At 33.7% G+C, this 19190-nt stretch overlaps 1 long non-coding RNA gene across 4 annotated transcripts in view; it reads right to left on the reverse strand.

The window, feature by feature from the left end:
• The window catches only part of LOC148947032 (uncharacterized), a 91178-nt gene that overhangs the window by 15345 nt on the left and 56643 nt on the right, over positions 1–19190 (reverse strand). For 3 of the 4 annotated variants that reach the window (XR_016142454.1, XR_016142451.1, XR_016142453.1), the window contains one exon: positions 5583–5734. This is a non-coding gene — a long non-coding RNA (uncharacterized LOC148947032). The remainder of the gene's footprint in view (positions 1–5582; positions 5735–19190) is intronic. The other variant, XR_016142452.1, reaches the window with a different exon arrangement.

Raw genomic sequence — 19190 nt, forward strand, 5'->3', positions numbered from 1 at the left:
TATTTATGCACAGTTATGGCTAAGGAATACATATCTTAAGCCTCAACAGTTTTTATTCTTTAGAATAGTCCATCGCCATGAAAATTATACTTTCAGATTCAACATGTCAGGGAACAAACTTTCAGGTTCAGCATGTAAGAGAACCCTAATTGCTCATCCCAAAGAGGTAAGTTAACCCTAAACGCTCAAAGAATTTTTTTGAAATTACACTTTCAGGTTCAGCATGTAAGAGAACCCTAAATGCTCATCCCAAAAAAAAGGTAAGTTAACCCTAAACGCTTAAAGAATTTCGTCACAAAACTTACACACACACACGAAAACTTACACACACACGCCAAAACTTACACACACAAAAATTTACACACGCACACACACACACACACACAAACTTACACACACACACAAAAAACTTACACCCACACACAAAAGCTTACACACACAAAAACTTACACCCACACGCAAAAACTTACATGCACACAAAAACTTACATGCACACAAAAACTTACACAGACACAAAAACTTACACACACACACAAAAACTTACACACATACACACAAAAACTTACACACACGCACAAAAACTTACACACACACACACACAAACTTACACACACACACACACACGAAAACTTACACACACACACGAAAACTTACACACACACGCAAAAACTTACACACACACACACACACAAACACACAAACACACACACAAAAACAAACAAACAAAAACACACAAAAAAACACAAAAAAAAAAACAACAACAAAAACAAAACAAAAAAACTTACACAGGCACACGAAAACTTACATGCACACAAAAACTTACATGCACACAAAAACTTACACACACACAATTAGACAAAAAATTACGATGTTTATGCACAGTTATGTTTAAGCAATAAATATCTTAAGCCTCAACCGTTTTTATTCTTTAGGATAGTCCATCGACATGAAAATTATACTTTCAGATTCAACATGTCAGGGAACAAACTTTCAGGTTCAGCATGTAAGAGAACCCTAAATGCTCATACCAAAAAGGTAAGTTAACCCTAAACGCTCAAAGAATTTCTCTGAAATTACACTTTCAGGTTCAGCATGTAAGAGAACCCTAAATACTCATCCCAAAAAAAGGTAAGTTAACCCTAAACGCTTAAAGAATTTCTCTGAAATCACACTTTCAGATTCAGTATGTAGGAGAACCCTAAATGCTCATCTCTAAAAAAGGTAAGTTAACCCTAAACGCTTAAAGAATTTCTCTGAAATCACACTTTCAGGTTAGGTTAGTAGGACCCCGACCCCTAATACCCCACCCCCGATTTAATGTCCTTGGTAGAAGTCTATACAAGATTTAATGTCCTTGGTAAAAGCATATATGAGATTCAGAATTGATATTTTTATAGTCATAGAATAACTAGACACAAACATTCAGATTTTCCCACAGTTAAGGGGGGGAGTAAAGGTCAACTGCGAAGATATTTAGTCTAAGAAACTAGAATATGACGTTACAACCCTTCGCTAATAACTAGTGAAAACCAAGAAATCAAACGCAGATCGACTACTGTTTGCTATTTACTACATTGCAGCTACTGCTGCAACCATAATAACTTGATGATCATTTCTATTTTTAACAATTTCTTGCATACATCCTTCAAACATAATAAACTCTGCCTTGAAGAGATTTTCTGTATCTTCCTATAATTTCATGCTCCTTTCATATAAACATTATTTTTTTGCGAAGTCGATGAGTGCTCCCCCCTCCCTCCAAATTAATTACCCCTTCTTTGCCCTAGATTTGAGATTGAACACCAAATTAAACAAATGAGAGACAAACAAGGCTAAAATAATTGATCCCGAGTTACCTTAGAAAATATAGCCTTCTTTGAAGTTGCAATCGTCTTTAAGAATCGACAGATTGTTAATGTTTAAACTTTTAAGTTTATTATAAATTTAATAAACATAATTAATTAATATTTTTAAATATAACCATAACTTTAATGTATAAAATTCATAAATTAATCGCAAAATTTTTTTTTTTTGTTTTTTTTTTTAAATATGGGGAGAGATTTAATTTCCTTGGTTTAATTATATAAAAGATTTAATTTCCTTGGTAAAATCCGGTACGTAATTTCCCTTTTCATATACAGAATAATTTTTCTTCGTCTTAAGTTTTAGTGTTGCTTCTTAGTTCCAACCGAAAACTTATTTTTTAATTTGATGTTTTACCATTTTCAAATCATACCATAAATATCCGTTTGAATGTACCCTCTCTTATCAGTTTAATTCGATCTGAGTACTGGTTCGATTCGAACAGCAAACATTCTTTTTAGTCTTTAGACTTTTCATGCATAGTAAACTTGATTATGCTATGTAATTTGTAGGACCGATAGTGTTTTCCTTCAAAAACTTTCTCATACAGCTAACCGTTGATGTAAAACTATAAATCTAATTCATTTCAAGTATTTGCAATTGGAATAAAAAGTAAATTCTGTGTGGCCGTACTAGCTACCACAGACCCAGAAGGGCAGAATTCACATTTTAGAGACAAAACATGCACAAAAAAAGCAAATATGATAGACATTTACAATCTCCCCCCCCCCCAAACTCAAAATTTCTGGGGGGGGGGGACATATTTTCATTGTATTTTGATTATTTTCCTTTGAAAAACACATCGAAAAGTCATATTAAGGGCTAAATTTGTGAGTTTTTCACTGACAATTCCCTTTTAGCCAAGCCTTTATAATCAATGGAACATAGTTCATTGTATTTTACATTTTTTAATTGGAAAACACACCGAAAGGTCATATTATTTGAACTTACATCAAACGTTGGAGGGCTTACATTTGAAGAACTATCCATTATTTGTATATATTGTTCTTTATTTCAGCCTATACTGATTTCTAAAACTTCAAAACCCCGAAATATACTCACTTAACGGTTATCTATTTGCGAAAATCGTACTAGGTCGCGCTCTTAGAACAATAACTACCTTTTCTATCCATCACTTAACACTCGCAGGAAATTACCACATCACTCACGGGGAACAGATTCAAAACAATACTTCATAAATCATATAGTCTAATTGCGAAAAACGTGGCATGTCCAATGCAGATTAAAACCAGAAAAGAACAGAAACGAATAAAAATAAGAAAAAAGGGAATTGCAACCAATCACATGTCGAGGCTTAATATTCTCAAGGTTTTAGCTTTTGACGGATAACATTAAACCTAAGGAAATTTATGTATTTGGAATCAGCGTATAAAGCCAATCATTTTCATGTATCTATAATTACTAAAATTCTGTTTTTTAGAGTTATGGTTACTTTCGGACCAGTTGCACTTTACTTTCACCTTGTTTCCCTGAAACTGTTTAAAATTAAGGTTTTTTTTTTAGGTGTTTTCGTTTTTGCTTTATTGTTCGACTTGATAGGAATTCTACAACAGGATGGTCGTTGAAATTTCTTAATGACTAAAGATTTTTTTTAACAAGAAATGACTGAAAAGTGTTTTGGGGGGAGATGGGTTGATTGGCAGAAGGATCTATTAGGATAGTTATAGTGGAGGCCGAGTTGCTAGCGAAAAACCCTTGTGAATGACTTGAAATAAAAATTTTTAACAAGAAATGGTTGAAAAGTGTTTTGGGGGAGATGGGTTGATTGGCAGAAGGATTTATTAGCGAAGTTATAGCAGAGGGTAAGTTGCTAGTGAAAAATCCAAGCTAATTGGATTTAAATTATTTCAAGAGATACACGTTAGCACTATAAAGAGAAATTTGAGTCTTTCAGAGAACTTTCAGGAATGGATCTACAGGCTAATCAGTTCATGATAAAAAGGTAACCCCCCCCCCCACCTCCAGGCCACGGGGACCGAAAGCCTGATACGAGTGAGACCCTCGCCACCAAGGTCAGGTTAGATTAGGTTAGGTCACCTAACATTTCTAGGTTAACCTACATCAGGTTAAGTGGCGCGCCACTTAACCTGATGTAGGTTAACCTGATGCTAGTTACATTTTCTTGATTTTTCAAAGTTCATTTTTGAATTTCTGTCGTGAGATGCAAGAGTTGAAATATTTCAGTTGTGTTTTGTCCGGGTTTACAGTGTAATTGTGATATTCGCGTAGATTTTTCAAAGTTCATTTTGAAATTTATTTTGTTGAAATGCAAGAGTTGGAATATTTCAGTTGTGTTTTGTTGTGGTTTACTTTTTCACAATTACATTCTTGCTATTTTTTAAAGTTTATTTTTGAATTTCTTTCATTGAAATGCAAGAGTTGGAATATTTCAGCAGTGTCTTATCGTGGTTTACCTAGTCACAGTTACATTCTCTTAATTTTTCAAAGTTCATTTTGAATTTCTTTCGTCAAATGCAAGAGTTGGAATATTTTAGTAGTGTTTTGTCGTGGTTTACTGTGTCAAACTTACATGCTCTTGACTTTTCAAAGTTCATTTTTGAATTTCTTTCGTTGAAATGTGTTTTGTTGTGCTTTACCTTGACACAGTTTCATTTTCTTGATTTTTTAAATTTCATTTTGAATTTCTTTCGTGAAATGCAAGAGTAGGAATATTTCAGTAGTGTTTTGTCGTGGTTTACTTTGTCACAGTTACATTCTCTTAATTTTTCAAAGTTTTTTTTGGAATTTCCTTCATTGAACTGCAAGAGTTGGAATATTTCAGTAGTGTTTTGTCGTGTTTTACCATGTCACGGTTACATTTCTTGATTTTCAAAATTTATTGTGGATTTCTTTCATTGAAATGTGTTTTGTTGTGCTTTACCTTGACACAGTTACATTTTCTTGTTTTTTCAAAGTTTATTTTGAATTTCTTTCGTGAAATGGAAGAGTTGGAATATTTCAGTAGTGTTTTGTCGATGTTTACCTTGTCACAGTTACATTCTCTTGATTTTTCAAAGTTTCTTTTGGAATTTCTTTCATTAAAATGCAAGAGTTGGAATATTTCAGTAGTATTTTGTTGTGCTTAACCTTGTCACAGTTACATTCTCTTGATTTTTAAAAGTGCATTTTGGATTTCTTTCATTGAAATGCAAGAGTTGGAATATTTCAGTAGTGTTTTGTCGTGGTTTACCTTGCCACACTTACATTCTCTTGATTTTTCAAAGATCATTTTGGATTTTTTTCGTTGAAATGCAAGAGTTGGAATATTTCAGTAGTGTTTTAATGTGTTTTACCTAGTCACAGTCACATTCTATTGATTTTTCAAAGATCATTTTGGATTTCTTTCGCTGAAATGCAAGAGTTGGAAATATTTCAGTTGTGTTTTTTCATGTTTTACCTTGTCACAGTTAAATTCTCTTGATTAGGAATATTTCACAAATGTTTGTATCTGGGTTGGTTTTTTACAAGTCCAAGAATTTGTCTTTGTTGGTTTGAATGTCTAAAGTGCATATCTTTATCTGTTTCTATGTCTGAATTTATTTGTTTACATGTCTGGGTTGGTGTTTGGTTAGGTTAGCTAAGTTACGTTAGGTTAGCTAAGTTAGGTTAGGTTAGCTAGTAAACATTTCTCCATATTTAAGTTAGGTTAGGTTAGGTTAACTTAAAATGAGCACTCATGATAAGCTAACTTAACCTACCTGTTACCTGTTGGGTTTTCTGCAAGCATCGTGTAATGACCGGAATCTTCTGGGACAACAAGTCTAATCTTCAGTGTTGCTGTCTGATTATCATTGCTTATAAGATGTCGCTGAGATGCTTTGAGGCGGATTCCGTTTTTAAACCAAGTTACCTTAAGTGAAATAAAATTATATAGTACCAATTTTAGCTGCAAACCAAGGCCGTATCCAGGGGAGGTTATACGGTTTTGGAAGGGTTAATTGGAAGGGTTATTGGAATACGGAAGGGTTTGCTACTACCCTAAGTTTTTGAGATAACTTTTTCGATATTTTTCGTAAGAAATACCTTTTTCTGTATTTTTATTTTAGAAATAAAAATACAGCAAAACTGCCCTCCCCCTTTGATTTTGAAAAATAAATTTTACTTGCTCTGCCGTCATTTCCCTGAATTGAAGCCCCCTGAATAAAGCACATTAAGACTTGAAGACAAACAGAAATTATATTATGCATAAGGGATGCTACAAACACCTGTAGACCCCCCTCCTCCGGCCTCCTCTTTGTGGTAAAAATTCACTAATCCATCCGTGACAGAATTCAGAATGCAACAGTCAATAATTCTGGTAAAAACATACTAACGTTCGTAGTAAAAATAATATTTTGTCTTTCGAGTACAAAAGACAAAAAAGCACTTTAGTAGAAATATTTCATAATTTTCCATTATTATCGTTATTTAATGATAATTCACTTAATTTTTGTATCCACATCATGATTCTGTACCGTTTATTCGTAGAAGTTAGAGAATTTACAAAATGCTGTTAGTAGACCTCTCTAATACGGAATCACGGAGCGATTATTTCTTACCCAACAAACACGAAGTATCAAACCACTTGACTCACTTCCAACACACATACCTACCTATTTAAAAACCGTATTGCAGCATTTAAACTCAAAATAATTATGCTCCATTAAACACGACCTTTAATACCGCTACTGTGGTAAATGACGTCAAATGCAATTAGGTAGCAAATACATAAATGATTGCAAAATCACAAATATCCTGTATTTGTTCCATTAGTGTTATGGACAGTAATTAATCATTCGCTAAACCTTAATAATGTGCTCAGTTATAACTGCATATTAGAGTCTAACGATATATTGTTCAAATCTAAAGAAGATGTGACCTCTGGAAAACCCCGTGTAAAAAGTATTTTATTGAGATAGATGGCTCAGTTTTTCCTCCTTACCTACTTTTAATCCACGTTCTGTACGGCTTGTTGTAATTTATTGTATAATTATCGAACTTTAAGTATGGTATTTAAAATATTGTATTTATTGTAGTTAAAATCATTATACTACTACTACTATTACCAACAACTCACCACAGTACCAAGCCGTATGAGGCCAACACAGCTGCGCACGCTCCTTATCCACCCCAATCTATTCAAAATCTCTCTTTTACACCCTCCTAGGAAGGTCCCATTTCCTTAAAATCTTTCTTTATGACATCATATCATCCCAGATGGGAATGACCTGTTTTCTACTTAGCCTTTGACGGTAAATAGACCAGGACCATATTTGGCAATCTGTCATCCTTCATCCGAACAACGTGCCCTAACCACCTCAACCTTTCTTTCATTATAGACCTAGAGAGCGGTATTGAACTACATTCTTCGTAGAGCCTATTGTTTCAAATACGGTCAGTCAGCCGAGTACCAACAACAAGCCGTAAGCAATTACTCTGGAAACATCTAGCAAATCTTCATCCGCTTTTCGGAGCGTCCATGCTTCAGGGCCACATTTGACCACTTTCATCACTGTAGCTTCTAATATTCTAATCTTGGTAACATCTTCACTGCTCCCACCATCTTTACTAATAATACTACCAAGGTAAGTGAAACTGCCCACCTGATCAATCTTTTCATTACCCAACGTCACCTTTTCATCTTCTCTTATTCCTAGCCTTAGTGACTTGGTCTTCCTGACATTAATTTTCAAACCAATACTAGCACCCTGAACTCGCAAAACCTCTAAAACTTCATTCATTTTGCTCACACTTTCATCTAGGATGCTTAAATCATCAGCATAATCCAAGTCCAGGAGACTTTTTCCTCCCCATTTGATTCCGTGGTCTCCCATTGCCTTTCCTGTGCTCCTTAAAACGAAGTCAATTAAAATGATCCATATAAAGTGGGATAGAACTCAACCCTCCTTAACTCCAGATTCAATACAAAACCAGTTGCTAACCTCATTTCCTCAGCTGCTAACCTTAACCGCAGCAGTGTTATTCTCTTACATAGCACTAATCACTCCAATGTATTTGCCTGGTATACCATACAAGGATAAAACCTTTACTAAAGCTCCTCTATCAACAGAATCGAACGCTTGCTCATAATTTATAAAACTGAGGACCAAAGGTGTTTGAAAACTTAGGCACTTCTCAATTATTAACCTAAGAGTGAAAGTTTGGTCAACACATCCTCTACCTTTTCTAAAACCGCGCTGCTCTTCTCTTAAAACTTTGTCTACGGCATCTCTCAGTCTAAAAAGTATGATATTACTAAGCAATTTGCTACCTACAGAGACCAAACTAATGCCCCGATAATTACCACACTCACTTTTATCACCTTTCTTATAAAGTGGCTTAATTAAGGTTTTCCTAAAATCATTAGGTACTTCCCCTTTTTCGAAAATCATATTCATAATCTCCAATAACTTATTTCTAACCTAAGAGCCACCATATTTAAGAAACTCATTTACTACCCTATCAGCACCTGGAGCCTTATTATTCTTTAATCCTTTTAGTACTGTTTCTAATTCCTCCTCACAAAACAAATCCTACTTCACATCCAAGGTATCACAAACTTTTTAATTTTCCTCTATATTTTTTCCTGCAAATATATCTCTGTTAAGCAAATTCTCAAAATGTTAGGACCATCTCGCTTTATCTTTTGTATTATCGCTAATTGCCACCCCATTCCTATCTTTAACTGGGACAAGTCCGGATTGACTACTACCTCTCAATTTGTTAACGTGCCAGTACAATATTTTACTATTATGCCGTCTAGCTGCATCTTCTAAATTATGCTTTATTGAACACCTTTGGGCTGCAAATTAATCAAATGGGAGCAATTTGAAAATCAAAAGAAATGGTCTAAGTGTAGTGGTCTAAATTTGCCTCTGTATACCCCTATGGGGCTCCCATTTCACCAAAATTACAGTTGAAATAAAAAAAATATATTAAAGTTAAGAGTCTTGCGGTTCCATAGCTCCTTTTTTGAAACATTTCTAACAGGAAGTTCTTTGAATTTATCCGATAAATAAACGCACCAAGAATTTTCTTTTAAGACAAGGACAAATGGTAGTTCATTGAAATCTGGCACACAAAAAGCAAATAATTAATTTTGTAGGTTTTCAATAAGCGTTATATATCGCAATCGAATAATTTTAATTGTCTATTGAACACCTAAAATTGCAAAATTAATTCCAATAAACTATGTATAATGGTTGACAACTTGTCAAATATTGTCATTTTGACAATATATCTAAGGTAAGGAAAAAGTAGTTTTTCCCCGAATACGATGGGTATAGGCTGTAAGAAAAGATTTAAAAGAAACTGGAACTTCTTGGGAGGTGGCAAAGAGACTTTAATAGGATGGGATTGAGGAGGAACATGCACATCTGCGTTGACCTCATGTGGCTCGATGCTGTAGTTAGTTATTGCTAGTAGTGTTAACAGTGGTAGCAGAAGTAGTAGTAGCAGTAGTAGTAGTAGTATTAATAGTTGTAGCAGCAGTAGTAGTAGTAGTAATTATACTACTACTGGTATTAGAATTGTTAGTATTGAACATGGGGCTAGGGTTGAGTCCAAGAATCATGAATGTTAATACTTTGATGAGCTCAAAAATAAAAAAAATTCTATGGGGCAAAATTTTTTCATTGTTCTCTTGTAAAAAAAAAACAGGTTACATTTTAAAGTCTTCTACAACATTACCTCACTTATGACAATTCAATTTAGTCCGAGTTTTGATATTTAATTTTTTTTTACTATGTGATCGTGATCATGAGCCCCACTGATAAAAATCAGCTTTTTTTAGAAGGGGCAGAGAGGGATTAAATTAATTGCCCTGTTAAGACTTTTCTGGCTAGTCATTATGGTTTGAAAATAAACAAAACTCTATTTTAAGGTAAAGCTCCCTCTAAAGCAAGTAGTTTTGTGACAAGCCTGAAGGGGCTGTATCCAGGATATGTTTTTAAGATTTTTTTTTGGGGGGGGGGTTTAAACAAAAAACATCAAAAAACGCATACAAAATTTGTTTATGTCCATTTTTGTTAGGTTTATATGAGTCAGACAAACATTTTTTTTAGAGGGTGGGGGGACAAACCTCTAACCCCACTCCCCCCTGAGTACGACCTTGAAGCCTGCATATGTAATTTGCACCCAAAGGAAAAATATCTGCATTATTTGATTCATAAGGTCTATTTATTCGCCGAGCCAGAATCATGATATTGCTCAATCTTTTTCTTAGAGAAGAATCTAAACTTACATGAAAAATAGGAAAATTGTCCTTTTTCAACAATTCTCAACCAATCTTCAACATGTTTTTAATCCAAGACCCCTGCACACTATTTCAAAAATTATATTTCGTAGTTGAATAATGAATCTTAGCTTTGGAGTGATAGCTAGAGGGGTTTTAGGGGAGGGAAGAAGGAGGTACTTGCCCAGGATGCAGAAATTTTGGGGCGTTAAATCTCAAATAGATAATGTAACGGTTATAATCATCTGTAATTTTTGAAACTTAGTTTTATTAAAATAAAGCAGAGGGTGCAGTTAATAAATGAAAAAAAAATTAGTAATCGATTAATAAAACAAACAGAAATTAAACAATAAACATAAATAAATGACGATGACTAAATTAAAGTAATGATACTAAAAAAATAAAATTGTTAATTATATTCATAAATTGAAAATAATTTTGTTTGTTTTTCATGCGTACTTCTTCTTGAAGTACGTACCAAAAACTTGCACCAAAAATGCACCAAAAAATAATTAGTAATAATTTTGTAGTTTAATTTGCTGAAAATATCTCAGATTTTTTTTGTGTGTACCTCTCCCTGGCGAAACCCAAAAATTGAGTGAGAAAAATGCTTTTGGCCAGTAAATTTGTTGTGACCGAGTTACACACGTGAAAAAGGAAAACCTAAGACCATACCAGCAAGGCCGTACCCAGGGGGTAAGGTGCCCCCCCCCCCAGAAAAAAATTCCTGGGTACGGCCTTGCATTCCAGGACAAACACGTAAAACTTGGTGTAGTATTTACCCACCCCCCCACTAATTTTTATTTTTTTAAGATTTAAAATTTTTAATTAGAAAGGAAGATAAGACCTGATTGGTTCTTTTTGATAAAATTTTAATCCCGTTAAAAGGACAAAAGTTTTGAGTCACAACTTTTTTACAACTCTGTGGTAACTGTGAAGGATCCCATAACACAATAACTTATCCACTCTCAGGTCAAATGTATGTTTTGTGGCGTACCAGCTGTGTAACTTACCATCCTGTGATTTTCTGCGCCCGATTTACTTTTCGACATATTCAAGTCACTTCTTATTGTAATTTTTCTTCACAAACATCGCCATACTTTCCAAAATAGCACTAGACATGACACCTTCCATGCCCTGAATTGATTGAAAAATTCGATCTTAGTGGATCGTAAGCCAAGAATAAAACACGAGATGTGCCTTTCTAATATCAAAGAGGATGAATTTAGCCAGGAAGGGGGAGGGGTGAGTGTCCCAATCCTTGTTTTAGTGTCTTATAATATTAACCCGTTGGGTCGCTCTAGGACTTTTCCACGGAGCAATTACTCACAGCGGAACAGCGTTAGACTAATAGGCCATCCAGAGAGACGCAAAGGATTTTACGGCCAGGCTAGCAGTAAAAGTTGGTTGCGCAGCAACACCTCTTGAACTCAAGAAGTGCCTACTTACTATACCCGCTCAAAAGATTGTTCAAGTGGATAGAATCTTAAGGGTATTGCTATATTATGTTATTCCTTCTAAAATTTAAGTTGAATCACTTCTATTATTTTCTTTGGAAATGACCCTACTAGCTTTATTAAGTAGAAATGAATCTTTTCAACGGATGTTAGTGGCTAATCCTACCCTCTATTCACACTTCTAATTAAATCAACAGGTATTTTGATCTTTAGCGTTTAATTGTGTCCTTTATTTCGACTTGAAATATATACAAATAAATATAATACAAGTAATACAATATATACAAATAATGTATATAAATAATAATACTTGGAAAATATATATACAAATATACAAATAAATATAACACCCGACTCCAAAATCAAACCTTAAAACTTCAAAAGCTTATCAAAGAAAGAGGGGCAACTTTTATTCAGAAAAAGATCCAAATACGTAAAGTATGAATATTAGCGTACGTAACTACTACGTATTATTTTGATACTAATACAGACTAAATTAGCAAATCCTATTACTGGCAAGCAAATTTGACCATGCAGAAGATAGAAAATAATACTACTCTGATAGAAAAGTGCAAAAATATTACTTCCACTTCCACTTTTACTTTTTCAATTCATTTAATGGCGCATGATAGTATGAATATAAATTTTTTACATATTAGTGTAAATTATAACATATTTTCCTGGGAGTAATTTTAAATATACTTATTTAGCTCTAAATTAGCCAACTGTCAACTTCAATTCTGTTAATTAGTTGACTTTAGCGATCCTCAATTATCTTGAACACAGATAAACCAACCTTTTTTCACCAAATATCATCAATTCATATTCCATTTTGAATTTGCCGCTTGAATTCATACTTTCTATGTCGACAAGGAACCGTTAAAAGACGAAAAAATATCTTCTGCCGTGTCGACGAAAAATCAAATAAAACTGCGATCTTCCTGTCGTGTCACAAGGAATTCAAACGTAACTTTAAATATTCTGGCTAGTAGCCAAGAATTGACTGATAAATAGGCCAATCTCGACCAAGGAAGTAGAGATGACCCTATAACTCCCACGGGGACTCCTTATTTGGGCATAGAACCACGTGGTTTATGGTTTTTCTCACTGAGAATGGAAAAACAGTATTTTTCTCACTTGAAAAACATGAATTTTGTCACATTCATGGATGTTTTCATGGTTTTTGTCAGTGAGAATGAAAAAACAGGAACTTTCTCACTTTTATGTCTTTTTTATGGCTTTTGTCAGTGAGAATGGAAAAACAGGAACTTTCTCACTTTCATGGATTATTAAATCATTAATCAAATTGTTTCCGGGCAAGGTTAATTAATGTCTGACAGATGACGTCAAGTTAATTAATGTCTCTGATGTATTTCCAAAGAGAATGTTTCCGAGGCAAAGTTTAGATCACACATGACAGATGATGTCATGATTGATTGATTGACATATAAGGGGAATTAATTTGTTGTTTCTGAAGAGAATTGATTTGACACGAAAGGGAATTAATTTGTTGTTTCTAAAGAGAACTGTCTCCGAGCAAATGTATAGTTCTTAGCGATGAAGAGACTGATTCACGAAAGGGATTCCAAATAATTTAAAATGCATTAGCGCAGAGATGCCAAACAAAAGGAACATGCTGAAATTCCGTTTAGGGATTATTTGGGCGAAACCGTGTTAGTTATTTTATGGAATTATTTCGGCGAAACAGTTAGAGACATTTTAAAAGATGATTTAAAAGATGATTTTAGAAGAGGATTTAAGGGTGAAACCCTGTGGTCGTTATAATACACAAGTTCCATTTGAACAGTGTTGTGAGGTCCTCTACCCCAACCCCGAAGGAACCCCCCGGGCTCCCAAAGGCCATCGGTCCCCCAAGCTCCCAAAGGGCCCCCAGACCCCGAAAACGCCCTCCCCAGACCCCCAAAGGCCCTCCCCCGGTCCTCAAAGGTCCCCCAGGCTCTCAAGGGGCCCCCGGACCCCCAAAGGGCCCCCCGGACCCCCAAAACCCATCGGGCTCTCAAAAGACCACCAGGCTCCCAAAGGGCCCCCCGCACCCCCAAAGGCCCTCACCCGGTCCCCAAAGGTCCACCGGGCTCCCAAAGGACCAATCGGCCCTCAAGCATCCCCCGGAACCCCAAAGGCCCTCCCCGGGCCCCCAAAGGCCCACCGAGCTCCCAAAAGACCACCAGGCTCCCAAAGGGCTCCCCCGGACCCCCAAAGGCCCTCCCCCGGTCCCCAAAGGTCCACCAGACCCCTAAAGGCCCTCCCCCAGCCCCCAAAGGTCCCCCAGCCTATCAAAGGACCACCCGGCCCTAAAGGGCCCCCAGACCCCCAAAGGCCGTCCCCGGGCCCCCAAAGGCCCTCCCCCCAGTCCCCAACGGTCCAACGGGCTCCCAAAGGACCACCCAGCCTTAAAGGGGCCCCCAGGCCCCTGAAGGACCCCCGGCACCCCAAAGGCCCCTAAGCCCCCATTTTTTAATACTTTTTTATGGCTTTATTATATCTTTTCAGAACAAGTTATTTTCTTAATGTCCATCCTAAACCCATTTTACAAGTTGAAGTACCCGTCCTTTTCACCCACAACTTTACTGTACTGATTTTTGAATGCTCCAACACCAAGCAAAACTTTTCAAAGGCATTTCAGAACAAGTTCTTTTCTTAATGTCCCTCCTAAACCCATTTTACAAATTGAAGTACCCATCCTTTACACCCACAACTTTACTTTACAGCTTTTGAATGTTCCAACACCAAGCAATACTTTTCAAAGGGCATTTCAGAACAAGTTCTTTTCATAACGTCCATTCTAAACCCACTCTACAAGTTGAAGTTCCCATCCTTTTCACCCACAATTTTACTTTAAAGATTTTTGAATGCCCAACACCAAGCAATACTTTTCAAAAGGCATTTCAGACCAAGTTCTTCTCTTAGTGACCATCCTAAACCCATTTTACAAATTGAAGTACCCATCCTTTTCAGCCACAACTTAGTTATAGGTATGAGCTTGAAGTTTTACCTTAGAGACCTAGCTTAGAGTTTTAGTTTGGTTTAGTTTTAGTTAAGAGTTTAGAGTTTTTTAGCTTAGAGTCTTATCTTATAGTTTTGTTAGAGTTATATTTTAGTTTAGTTTTATTTAAGAGTTTAGAGTTTTTAGCTTTGAGTCTTAGCTTAAAGTTTTATTTCGGTTTAGTTTTAGTTAGAAGTCTAGAGTTTTTTCTTATATTAGAGTCTTAGCTTAGAGTTTTTGTTAAAGTTTTAGTTTAGTTTAGTTTTAGTTAAGAGTTTAGAGTTTTTAGCTTAGAGTCCTAGCTTAGAGTTTTATTCAGTGTTCTAGTTTAGTTTAGCTTAGTTACAGTTCAGAATTTAGAGTTTTAGCTTAGAGCCATAGCTTAGAATTTTACTTAAAGTTTTAGTTTGGCTAAGTTTTAGTTAAGAGTTTCGAGTTTTAGCTTAGAGTCTTAGCTTACAGTTTTTTGTTAGAGTTCTAGTTTGGTTTAATTTTAGTTAAGAGTTTAGAGTTTTACCTTAGAGACTTAGCTAAGAGTTTTAGTTTGGTTTAGTTTTAGTTAAAAGTTTAGAGTTTTTTTAGCCTAGAGTCTTAGCTTAGAGTTTTTGTTAGAGTTCTAGTTTAGTTTAGTTTTAGTAAAGAGTTTAGAGTTTTTAGCTTAGAGTCTTGGCTTAAAGTTTTAGTTTGGTTCAGTTTTAGTTAAAAGTTTAGAGTCTTTTTTTAGATTAGAGTCTTAGCTTAGAGTTTTTGTTAGAGTTCTAGTTTAGTTTAGTTTTAGTTAAGAGTTTAGAGTTTTTAGCTTAGAGTCTTAGCTTAGAGTTCTACTAAGAGTTCTAGTTTAGTTTAGTTAAAGTTCAGAATTTAGATTTTTAGCTTGGAGTCATAGCTTAGAGTTTTACTTAAAGTTTTAGTTTGGCTAAGTTGTAGTTAAGAGTTTCGAGTTTTAGCTTAGAGTCTTAGCCTAGAGTTTTTTGTTAGAGTTCTAGTTTAGTTTAATCTTAGTTAAGAGTTTGATGTTTTACCTTTGAGTTTCAGTTAGAGTTCTAGTTTAGTTTTAGTTAAGAGTTTGGTGTTTTACCTTAGAGTCTTAGCTTAGAGTTCTAGTTTAGTATAGTTTTACTTAAGAATTTAGAGTTTTAGCTTAGAGTCTCGGCTTAGAGTTTTTGTTAGAGTTCTAGTTTATTTTAGTTTTAGTTAAGAGTTTAGTATTTTTAGCTTAGAGTCTTAGCTTAGAGTTTTTGTTGAAGTTCTAGTATAGTTTAGTTTTACTTTAGAGTTTTAGTTTAGCTTAGAGTTTTTGTTAGAGTTATAGTTTAGTTTAGTTTTATTTAAGAGTTTATATTTTTTTTGTTAGAGTTCTAGTTTAGTTTAATTTTAGTTAAGAGTTTGATTTTTTACCTTTGAGTTTCAGTTAGAGTTCTAGTTTAGTTTAGTTTTATTTAAGAGTTTAGAGTTTACCATAGAGTCTTAGCTTAGAGTTTTAGTTAGAGTTCTAGTTTAGTTTAGTTTTAGTTAAGGGTTTAGATTTTTAGCTTAGAGTCATAGCTTAGAGTTTTACTTAAAGTTATAGTTTAGTTAAGTTTTAGTTAAGAGTTTAGAGCTTTTAGCTTAGAGTTTTTGTTGAAGTTCTAGTTTAATTTAGTTTTAGTTAATAGTTTAGAGTTTTAGCTTAGAGTCTTAGCTTAGAGTTTTTGTTAGAGTTGAAGTTTAGTTTAATTTTAGTTAAGAATTCGATGTTTTACCTTTGAGTTTCAGTTAGAGTTCTAGTTTAATTTACTTTTAGTTTAGAGTTTAGAGTTTTTTAGCTTAGAGTCTTAGCTTAGAGTTTTAGTTAGAGTTATAGTTTACTTTAGTTTTAGTTAAGAGTTTAGAATATTAGCTTAGAGTCTTAGTCTGGAGTTTTTGTTAGAGGTCTAGTTTATTTTAGTTTTGAGTTCTAGTTTAGTTTACATATAGTTAAGAGTTTGTAGTTTTACCTTAGAGACTTAGCTTAGAGTTTTAGTCTAGTTTAGTTTTAGTTAAGAGTTTTGAGTTTTTTAGCTTAGAGTCTTAGCTTAGAGTTTTGTTAGAGTTCTAGTTTAGTTTAGTTTTAGTTAAGAGTTTAGTGTTTTACCTTAGAGTCTTAGCTTAGAGTTTTAGTTAGAGTTCTAGTTTAGCTTAGTTTTAGTTAAGATTTTAGAGTTTTTAGCTTAGAGTCTTAGCTTAGAGTTTTTGTTAGAGTTCTAGTTTATTTTAGTTTTAGTTAAGAGTTTAGAGTTTTTAGCTTAGAGTCTTAGCTTAGAGTTTTTGTTGAAGTTCTAGTTTAGTTTAGTTTTAGTTAATAGTTTAGAGTTTTAGCTTAGAGTCTTAGCTTAGAGTTTTTTTTAGAGTTGAAGTTTAGTTTAGTAATAGTTAAGAGTTTAGAGTTTTAGCTTGGAGTCTTAGGTTAGAGTTTTTGTTAGAGTTCTAGTTTAGTTTAGATATAGTTAAGAGTTTGGAGTTTTACCATAGAAACTTAGCTTCGAGTTTTAGTTTAGTTTAGTTTTAGTTAAGAGTTTGGAGTTTTTAGCTTAGAGTCATAGTTTAGTTTTTGTTAGAGTTCTAGTTTAGTTTAGTTTTAGTTAATAGTTTGGTGTTTTACCTTAGAGTCATAGCTTAGACATTTAGTTACAGTTCTAGTTTAGTTTAGTTTTAGTTAAGAGTTTAGAATTTTAGCTTAGAGTCTTAGTTTAGAGTTTTTGTTAGAGTTCTGGTTTAGTTTAGTTTTAGTTAAGAGTTTAGAGTTTTTAGCTTAGAGTCTTAGCATAGTTTTTTTCGAAGTTCTAGTTTAGTTTAGTAATAGTTAAGAGTTTAGAGTTCTAGCTTAGAGTCTTAGCTTAGAGTTTTTGTTAGAGTTGAAGTTTAGTTTAGTAATAGTTGAGAGTTTAGAGTTTTAGCTAAGATTCTTAGCTTAGAGTTTTTGTTAAAGTTGAAGTTTAGTTTAGTAATAGTTAAGAGTTTAGAGTTTTAGCTTAGAGTTTTAGTTTAGTTTAGTTTTAGTTAAAAGTTTAGAGTTTTTTTAGCATAGAGTCTTAGCTTAGAGTTTTTGTTAGAGTTCTAGTTTAGTTTAGTTTTAGTTAAGAGTTTAGAGTTTTTAGCTTAGATTCTTAGTTTAAGGTTTTTGTTGAAGTTCTAGTTTAGTTTAGACTTGGAGTTTTAGTTAGATTTTTAGTTTAGTTTAGTTATTTTTAAGAGTTTAGAGTTTTAGCCTAGAGTCTTAACCTAGAGTTTTTGTTAGAGTTCTAGTTTAGTTTAGTTTTAGTTAAGAGTTTAGAGTTTTAGCTTAGATTCTTAGCTTAGAGTTTTTGTTAGTCCTAGTTTAGATTAGTTATAGTTAGGAGTTTAGAATTTTGCCTTAGAGACTTAGCTTAGAGTTTTAGTTAAGTTTAGTTTTACTTAAGAGTATAGAATTTTAGCTCAGAGTCTCAGCTTAGAGTTTTTGTTAGAGTTCTAGTTTAGTTTAGTTTTAGTTAAGAGTTTAGTGTTTCTAGCTTAGAGTCCTAGTTTAGAGGTTTTGTTGAAGTTCTAGTCTAGTTTAGTTTTAGTTTAGAGTTTTAGCTTAGACTTAGAGTTTTAATTAGAGTTCTAGTTTAGTTTAGTTTTAGTTAAGAGTTTAGAGTTTTTTGCTTAGAGTCTTAGCTTAGTTTTATTTAGAGTTCTAGTTTAATTTAGTTTTAGTTAAGAGTTAGAGTTAAACTTTAGTTTAGTTACAGTTAACAATTTAGATTTTTCAGCTTAGATTCATAGCTTAGAGTTTTTCTTAAAGTTATAGCTTGGTTAAGATTTAGTTAAGAGTTTCAAGTTTTAGCTGAGTCTTAGCTTACAGTTTTTGTTAGAGTTGTAGTTTAGCTTAATTTTATTAAGAGTTTAGAGTTTTTCCTTAGAGTCCTAGCTTAGAGTTTTTGTTTAGAGTTCTAGTTTAGTTTAATTTTAGTTAAGAATTTGATGTTTTACCTTTGAGTTTCAGTTAGAGTTCTAGTTTAGTTTACTTTTAGTTACGATTTTAGTGTTTTACCTTAGAGTCTTAGCTTAGAGTTTTAGTTAGAGTTCTAGTTTAGTTTTAGTTAAGAGTTTAGAATTTTAGCTTAGAGTCTTAGCTAAGAGTTTTTGTTAGAGTTTTAGTTTATTTTAGTTTTAGTTAAGAGTTTTAGAGTTTTTAGCTTAGAGTCTTTGCTTAGAGTTTTTGTTGAATTTCTAGTTTAGTTTTAGTTAATAGTTTAGAGTTTTAGCTTAGAATCCTAGCTTAGAGTTTTTTTGTTAGAGTTGAAGTTTAGTTTAGTAATAGTTAAGAGTTTAGAGTTTTAGCTTAGAGTCGTAGCTTAGAGTTTTTGCTAGAGTTCTAGTTTAGTTTAGATATAGTTAAGCGTCTGGAGATTTACCGTCGAGACTTAGATTAGAGTTTTAGTTTAGTTTAGTTTATTTAAGAGTTTAGAGTTTTTAGCTTGGAGTCTTAGCTTAGAGTTTTTGTTAGAGTTCTCGTTTAGTTTAACTTTAGTTCAGAGTTTGCTGTTTTACCTTAGAGTCATAGCTTAGAGTTTTAGTTAGAGTTCTAGTTTAGTTTAGTTTTAGTTAAGAGTTTAGAATTTTAGCTTATAGTTTTAGCTTAGAGTTTTTG

This window comes from Artemia sp. Qi Xiang Cuo, chromosome 11 (assembly GCF_049724085.1).
Source record: "Artemia sp. Qi Xiang Cuo chromosome 11, ASM4972408v1, whole genome shotgun sequence".
NCBI classification, from domain to species: domain Eukaryota; kingdom Metazoa; phylum Arthropoda; class Branchiopoda; order Anostraca; family Artemiidae; genus Artemia; species Artemia sp. Qi Xiang Cuo.